Source organism: Tupaia chinensis, unplaced genomic scaffold (assembly GCF_000334495.1).
Source record: "Tupaia chinensis unplaced genomic scaffold, TupChi_1.0 Scaffold138665_1, whole genome shotgun sequence".
In the NCBI taxonomy this organism is placed as follows: Eukaryota; Metazoa; Chordata; class Mammalia; order Scandentia; family Tupaiidae; genus Tupaia; species Tupaia belangeri.
This window is the reverse complement of record NW_006198557.1, coordinates 410418-418016: the sequence shown is the minus strand read 5'-3', so window position 1 is coordinate 418016 and position 7599 is coordinate 410418. Positions and strand designations below refer to the sequence as shown.

The 7599-nt window shown below is 54.9% G+C and overlaps 1 protein-coding gene across 1 annotated transcript in view; it reads left to right on the top strand.

Annotated features, from left to right (window-relative positions):
• The window catches only part of SMARCA4 (SWI/SNF related BAF chromatin remodeling complex subunit ATPase 4), a gene marked incomplete in the record, with an annotated part of 97591 nt that overhangs the window by 85186 nt on the left and 4806 nt on the right, over positions 1-7599 (top strand).

Sequence of the window (7599 nt, the reverse complement as noted above, 5' to 3'; positions counted from 1 at the left end):
CGTTGGCTTAAACTCACACCGGGCGCACGTGCATGCCCAAGATCACGAGAGGAGAATGGAGGAGAAGGGCTTGCGGTGTGGCCAACCCCCCTGGAAGGTGATTTCTCGCTTTCTGTCTTTCTGGCGAGTGCATGCACCCTATAGCAAAAACCTCTAAAAAATATAAATAAATAAAAGTGTTAGTAAATAAACTTAAGGGGGGAAAACCCGAGAACGTTAGGCCTCCACAAGCTTGCGGGATGGCCGGGATGCCTTCAGGCGTGGGCAGGGCGTGGCGGAGCCGGTCCTCGCACTCTGCTCATCAGAGCCCACGAGCCCCTGCCCACCGCTGCAGTTGGGAGAGGTGAGCATGTGTGTCCCCCCACAAGCTCGTCTGCAGCGGCGGTGGAAGTAACTCTGTCCATCTGTGGGGGAATGGGTCATGGGCCCGATCGTACAGGGGATTCTGACGGCCGCGAGGGCAGACTTCCTCCCGCTGCGGGAAAGATGCAGGCTTGGCTGCGTGGAAGAGGCCCGGTCTGCGGAGCCTGGGGTCTGCTTCTGGGCACATCCCCAGAGGCGGACGGCGGACAGTGGCTACCCAGGGCAGGGGATTTCGAGGAGAGCTGTAGACCCGGGCCGCACGTGGAGCCGTCCGTCACGGCGTGCACACTCAGGAGGCACGCACTTATATGTGCTTTCCATGTCCAATAAGTGAAAACGTGGCCAGGACCAGCGGATGACGTAATGCTTACGTGGCCAGACTCCCACATAATTGACTGCAGTTCGAGTCCTGGACCCAGCACCTTGGAACGCATTCCAGTCGTGTGTGCCCAAGGTCCCGAGAGGAGTGCAGTGTGGCCATCCCCCGGGGGTGGGGGGATGAGTGCACACACCCTGTAGCAAAAATCTCTCAAAAAAAAAGGAAGGAAAATGTGACCAGATCAGCTCATGACAAGGTGGGGTGCATAAGGTGGCTACATCCCTTGTGACCCACTGCAGTTCCAGCTCTGGACCCAGCAGCTTGAGAAACATGCCAGGCACGTGTGCATGCATATGTGCCCAATACTTTTTTTCCTTTTTTTTTTAAGAATTAATTTTTTATTTAATTTTATTTATTTATTCATTTATTTCTACTTGACCAGAGGGAGATGCAGAGGAGGGGGGGAGTGAGAAAGCAAACCACCAGGTCTGGGACTTGAACCATGGTCAGACACAAGGGAGTGTCCAGTGCCTTAACCTCCACGCCACCGGCTGGTCTTCATGCCCAGTTCTTAAAAGGAATGAGAAATACTGTGATGTGACCAGCCTCCGATGAAGGGTACTTTCTTACTTTCCCTTTCTTTCCCCACTGAGTACACATGCCCTCTGGCAAGATTTTAAGTAGGGGAGGTGGGGGAGGCGAGGCGTGGTGTTTGAAGCAGCTGGAGCCCACGTAACTGGCTGCGCGGTTGGACTCCCGGTAGAGGCCCTGCCCTGGAAGCTTGGAGGACTTGCAGGACTCCTGGGCTTGCATGCCCAAAGAGGAGAAATGGCACACCCTCTAGCAAAGTAAAACAAGAACGGGCCTGCAGGTGGTATGCATGTTAAGGTGCTGGATCCCACATGGCTTTGTGGTTCAAGTCCCGGACTCGGTGGCTTGAGAATCACGCCTGGCATGTGTGCGTGCATGCCCAGAATCCGAATAGGAGAAGTGAGAAGGGACTGTAGCAGGGAATTCCTTACTTTTCTTCTCTCTGGTGAGTGCACACACCTTATAACAACAACAACAACAAAACCCAACTTTAAAATAAAAGCACACACGCATTTAGTGTTCCTGAGATTCTCGGCTCAATTTGCAACCAGAGGGAACAGAACAGTTGGGCTCACCTGTCGTAGGGTTTGGGAGCAGTCTGAAGACCACCTCCAGGCATTGGGTCCTCGAGACTCCGAACGCCCTGGAAGCTTTTACACCCAGGGTCATGGTCTAGCACGGCCAAAGGCTCTAGATTCCGGCCAGCCGCAGGGAGGCCTGCTCTGGGCCGCATCTGGGTGGTTCCGAACTCAGGGCCTCCTGCACCCCCACCCTGAGCCGCGAGGGCAGCTGACCTTCCTGGTGACATCGAAGCAGTGGGCGGAGTATTGCAACCAAGGAATCCCCTGTCCAGAAGCTTTAAGGTCATCTCCTTCCTGAGAGAGAGAGGCAGGGGTACGGCACTGTGTACAGGGTCCCGGGGCCTCGGGTCATGGGCATGCCCCTGCCCTTCATTCTCAGGGAGGTCTCTGGATTTGAACCAGGAACTTTCCCGTGTGGGGCAGCCCTCCCAGAACATCGTGTTGTTTGTTTGTTTGTTTCAAAAGGGGGGAGATTTTTGCTATAGGGTGCGTGTGCTCCATGGAGACAGAACGTGAGAAATCACCCCCTGGGGCGAAGGAGATGCACGCACGCATGCGTGCACGTGCTCCCGGTGTGAGTTTTAAGCCTCCTGGTCTGGGACTTGAACCGTGGTCAGCTACATGGGAGTCCCAACCACATAACTATTGTTATCTGCTGGTCCCCAGGGCATTGTGTTTTACGACCGTGCTACTATCTGGCATCCTAAACCACTCTTTTTTAGATAATATGTATTTAATTTCATTTATAATTATTGTTTTTTAATTTGTTCCAGGGCACATTTGCTCACCAGAGAGAGACAGAAAGAGAGTGAGATGGAAAGTGAGGAACTTTGGGGACTCGAACCACAGTTGGCTCTGTAGGAGTCTAGCACCTTAACCATCACACCACCTGCTGGGCCCGTAAACCACCCTCTTAGACCGTTCGCCGGCTCCAGGTGGACAGTCAGTTATGACCCCTCCCGGGAGCCCAGGGCAAAGGTAAATCGCTTACAGCATCACTGTCAGACGCCTGGAAGGTGCCGAGCAAGTGACAGCGGTGACAGGGCTCCCCGCACTCCTCCCCATCACCCCCCGCCCCTGGGAATAAAAGAAGGGAGGTTGTGAACAGGCCCGCCAGTGACGCACGCCTGCCCACAGCAGATCGCGCTCCTCCGTGCTGGCCGTAAACCGCAGTCGCTTGAGGAACCCGCCAGAGTCAGAACCTGCATGCAGCGCCCAGCGGGTGGCGTGGTGGTTAAGGCGCTGGACACTCCCACATGGCCGACCGGAGTTCGAGTCCTGGACCTGGTGGCTTCCTTTCTCACTTCCCCTCTCTCTCACTCTCACCCTCTGTCTCTCTCTGGTCAAATTTTAAAAATCAATGAATGACTAAATAAAAACTAAATAATTATTTTTAAAAAAAGAAACACTTGCATGCAGAGGGGAAATCGGAGTGCGAGCATTTACCTTCAAGTTGAATCTTTTGGGGGCCCAGTGTATAGCGTAATGGTTGCGTCACTGGACTGTCATGTAGTCTACCACGGTTCGAGTCCCAGAGCCAGTGATTTAAAACTCATGCAGGCTGTGTGTGCCCAAAATCCCGAGAGAAGGGACTGCGGCTTGGCGATCTCCCCGGTGGGTGATCTCTTGCTTTCTGTCTCTCTGTCTCTCTATTTATCTAGCAAGCATGTGCACCCTATAGCAAATATTTCTCTTTTATAAAAAAAAAAAACTGGGGGCTGGCAGGTGGTGTGGAGTGAAGGTGCTGGACTCCCACGTGGCTGGCTGCGGTTTGAGTCCGGAACTGGCGGCTTGCTTTCTCACTTTCCCCTTCTCTTAATCTCCCTCTCTCTCTCTGTCTCTGGTCAAATTAACAAACAATAATAACAAGTGAAATTTAAGCAAATATTTCTCTTTTATAAAAAAAAAAAACTGGGGGCTGGCAGGTGGTGTGGAGTGAAGGTGCTGGACTCCCACGTGGCTGGCTGCGGTTTGAGTCCGGAACTGGCGGCTTGCTTTCTCACTTCCCCCTTCTCTTAATCTCCCTCTCTCTCTCTGTCTCTGGTCAAATTAAAAAACAATAATAGCAAGTGAAATTTCAAAATTAAAAAAAAAATTGAACCTTGCCCTTGCATAAAAGCCAGGGTCAGGGGGCCAGCAGTTAGCGTAATGGCTCCGTCGCTGGACTCCCAGGTAGTTGCCCCCAAGTGGCACTTTGCATGTGGAGGGCCAGCCAGCAGTGAAGCACTGCGCCCCAAGTGGAAACCCCTCATGGGGACGTTCCGAGTTCAAGTCTAGGGACCGTGAGTTCGCTGGGCACAGACGTGCCGTCATCCGGGCTGACCGAGGGTGACCCGCGGCAAGGCTGTGCTGGGAGTTCTCTCTCTCCTTTCTTGGCAATAATTAAATGTCCTCCCCAGGGGCCTCCACCAGACAAGGCCTTGGTCACTCTGTATGTCACTTCCCGGTCTAGTGGTGGGACAGGGCGGTAAAGGCGTAGGGATCCGTGCTCCTGGGGCTCCAGGATAGTAACAGCTTTGTCATTGTCATCGCGCTCGGCTGATGCCCAGCCATGGCAAACCTGGGCCGCGAGTCAGTCAGGCCGAGGCGGGCGCTTCGTTCTCGGGCACTCCCGGCTCCCCAGCCTTCCTCTGGGGCCCTGTGCTCCTACACCACCCTGGCAGGCCTCGGAGGTGGACGGGTTTCCAGTGAGCTCGGCCCGCGGGCGCTTTTCCTCAGAGCAGGAGGGTGTGACGAGGGCAGGCGGCTGCTCCCTGGTACCGGTGGTGTGTGGGTGACCCCCAGGAGTGGGGGACAGGGCGGCTGCTCAGATCTACCAGACGTAATTAAGGTCTGGGTCCCTGTCATGGCCCGGTGGTGAAGGCAGCCGGATCCCACATGGGAGACTGCAGTTCACACTCCAGACCTGGGGCCTTAAGTGCACTGGGCGGGCATGCATGCCCAAAGTCCCGAGAGGAGGCGGGGGTGGAGAAGGGACTGCGGTGTGGCCTTTGCTCATGGGAGTGCTTTCTCATTTTCCCTTCTTCCTTTTTTTTTTTTGAAGAATGATTTTATTGAACTTTATTTAGTTACTTTTTTACATACATTAATTTGACCAGAGAGTGACAGAGTGAGAGAGAGGGAAAGTGAGAAAGCAAGCCAAGCCGCCAGGTCCGGGACTCGAACCGTGATCAGCCAACGCCTTAACACCACGCCACCTACCGGCCTCACTTTCCCTTTCTGTCACTCACTCCAGGCAGTGGCCGTGACCGCTGACAAGTGTTTTAAAAATCGAGATCCATTCATCCGGTGCCACCACGAGGAGGGTAAAGCCCCAGGAGGAAGCAAGCGCCGGCCGTGATCGCGTCCAGCAGAGGGTTCCCAGGAGGCGGGCCCCAGCCGGGAGCAGGGGCGGCCCTCAGGAGGCCTTCAGACACCCAGTGCTCTGAGAGACCTGCCGGCTTCTTAGCTCATTGGGGAATGCGGGTTAGAACCGATGGAAGTGCTCGTTTATACCGGTGCCATGGACCGGCCACCACCAGGGTTTGAGCCGAGGACAAGGACCACGCGCGTGCTGGGCGAGTGCGAACTCACTCAGTGTCTCAGAAGCCAAGCAGCCCCCACGGGCCCAGCAGTTAGCATAATGGCTATGTCGCTGGACTCCCATGTAGTCAACCACAGTTCGCGTCCCAGACCTGGTGGCTTAAACTCACTCCGGGTGCACGCGCGTGCGTGCTGATCCCGAGAGGGGAATGGAGAAGGGATTGCGGCGTGGCCATCCCCCCTAGGGGGTGATTTCTCGCTTTCAGTCTCTCTGTCTCTCTGTCTGTCTGGCAAGCGCACGTGCCCTGTAGCAAAAACCTCTCCAAAAAAAAAGCCAAGCAGCCCTCCACGCTACAACCATGCCCTCACATTCCCGGGTGTACCCCAGGAGAAGCAGAACCCAGCTCAAGTACCCAGCTTCACAGCACCCAGCGCAGAACTCGGCCCGACTCCAGCCAGCAGGAGGGCGCGAGCTGCCATCGAACTGCGGGGGGCTACCGCTACCCTCAGCATTACAGACGGAGCCCACAAACCACAGCGGGGCCAGGCTGGCCCGGGAGCTGCCCCGGGATTCCCAGCACCGAGTTTCCCAGCGTCTCAGGGCATCACGCCTCAGGGCAAAGCCATCTGTGCCTGGGTGTCACCTTTCGTATTAAGAGGTGTGAGGGACCCGCAGGTGGCCTCGAGGTTAGGGTGCTGGCTCCCACACAGCTGACCCCGCAGTTGGAGTCCCAGAGCCAGCGGACTGGAAAGCATGCAGGCAGATAGGCACGCATGAGACCCCGAGAGGAGGCTGGGGAAGGGACTGCAGCGTGGCCGTCTCCCCGGGGTGATTTTTCACTCTCTCTCTGACGAGCGCATGCACCCCATAGCATAAAAAAGTCTAAACAAGGGAACCCACAGAACAGAAAGCAGGAGGTGTTGGAGGGCGTGTGGCCGAGAAGTGTGGGGGCCGGGGAGCCGGGGAGCAGGTGACTCTGCACTGAGCCGAGGGGGAACGGCTGCGTCACGGCCCCCAGGAGATCACGGGAAGAAGAGCTTGGGGCACCAGCAGCACAGGTGACAGGCAGCCAGTGGCTGTCCCTTTCTGGTCAAGTTAAAATAGAACAAATTTTAAAAGTTAAATAATTATTTTTAAATATATACTAATTAACAAATAAAATAAATCTTTACCCAAAAAAATTCATATTGGGCACGTGTGTGTCCGTGCCCAAGATCCTGGGAGGAGAATGGAGGAAAAGGGATTGGGGCATGGGCCATTTTGCTATAAGGCGTGTACACTCTTCCAGGAGAGAGACAGAGAAATCAACCCATGGGGGGAAGTGGCCACGTCGCAGTCCCTTCTCCATTCTCCTCTCGGGATCTTGGGCACACACACACCTGGTGTGAGTTTAAGCCACCGATCCAAGACTCGAACCACAGTCAACGACATGGGAGTCCAGCGACATAGCCATTACGCCAACTGCTAGTTCCTCTCTCTCTCTCTCTCTCCAGCTAGCACACATGCCCTATGGCTAAAGCCTCTTTTTAAAAAGTAGATGTGACCAGCAGATGGCGTAATGGTTTCGTGGTTAGACACCCCCCACACACACATGACCAGCCGTAGTTAGAATCCCAGGCCCGGCACCTTGAAACGCACATCGGGCACGTGTGTGTGTGCGCCCAAAATCCCAAGAGGAGAATGGAGAAGGGATTGCTGCATGGCCTTCACCCCGTGGGTGATTTCTCACTGTCTGTCTGTCTCTGTCTCTCTGGCAAGTGTAAGCGCCCTATAGCAAAAATCTCTCTTAAAAGAAAATAGTTTATTTAACTTGTAGTTTTGCAAGTTTGGGGTCAAAGGGCCACTTCTGGTGAGGGCCTGCTGAGGCCTGAGGTGACACGGGCGGCACATGGCAGTGAAAGGACAGGCATGCGTGTCCCCCTCCCTGGGTCAGCTTTGGTCCTTCTCCCTCTCCGAATGCCACCAGGACTGGGCCGGCAGGTGGCATGGTGGTTAAGATGCTGGACTCCCACAGGGCCAACCGCAGTTCAAGTCCCAGATGTGGAGGCTTGCTTTCTCATTTTCTCTCTGTGGTCAAATTAGTGGGGGGGGGACAAGAATAATGATAACAAATGGTATTAAATACATCATTTTTTTAGCTATCGGGCGCATGCGCTTGCCAGAAAAACAGACAGAAAGTGAGAAATCACCCTCCCCCCCCCCCGGGGGGGATGGCCCCCCTG